Consider the following 625-nt stretch of genomic DNA (forward strand, 5'->3'; position numbering starts at 1 on the left):
TTTTTTTCTTCTTTTAGGTCTGTTAATAAACTTCTTTATATTCTTCCCAGTTTGGTGCCTGTTTTGCATTTCTCCTAATTCTTATCTCACAGCAGATAAACAGTAATGAGTATTTTGGACCAAACCACTACAGTTAGTTATGGAGGAAAGCAAGGTACAATGGAAATATACCTTGTCCTCTTATTCAGCCTTTCAGTAATATTGTAAGGTAAGTAAGTCCACGTAAGGACTTAAGGTTTTGACATTATGTACAATGATACTGCAAAAAACTTACGCTGTTTTGACAGAGATAACTTTACAATGCTAGCTGCAGTCTTAAAAAAACCCAAAACAACAAAACAACAAAACAGTATGCTTTCTCTTTCTTCATCCTGAACAGATTTTTTCAGGAAAAATTACTTCTGCAAAATGTTGCCTCTTAAATTTGTAATTATAGTTCCCTTGAAATTTCAAAGCCTGGAATTATTTAGGGCACAGATACCCTGGTTCATTCGCTGTGAACAAGGCTAAGAACAGCTCTGCGCATTGGTCTGCTCCAAGTGACTGTTGCAGTGTAAATGTGTCCATCCACACTCATGCCTCCAGATCTCTAGAGAATCTTTCTGAAAAGAGATGAATGGATGAA

Source organism: Corvus kubaryi, unplaced genomic scaffold, assembly GCF_017639235.1.
Source record: "Corvus kubaryi isolate FWS band 111438036 unplaced genomic scaffold, C.kubaryi_AGA036_p1.0 split3-73, whole genome shotgun sequence".
NCBI classification, from domain to species: Eukaryota; Metazoa; Chordata; class Aves; order Passeriformes; family Corvidae; genus Corvus; species Corvus kubaryi.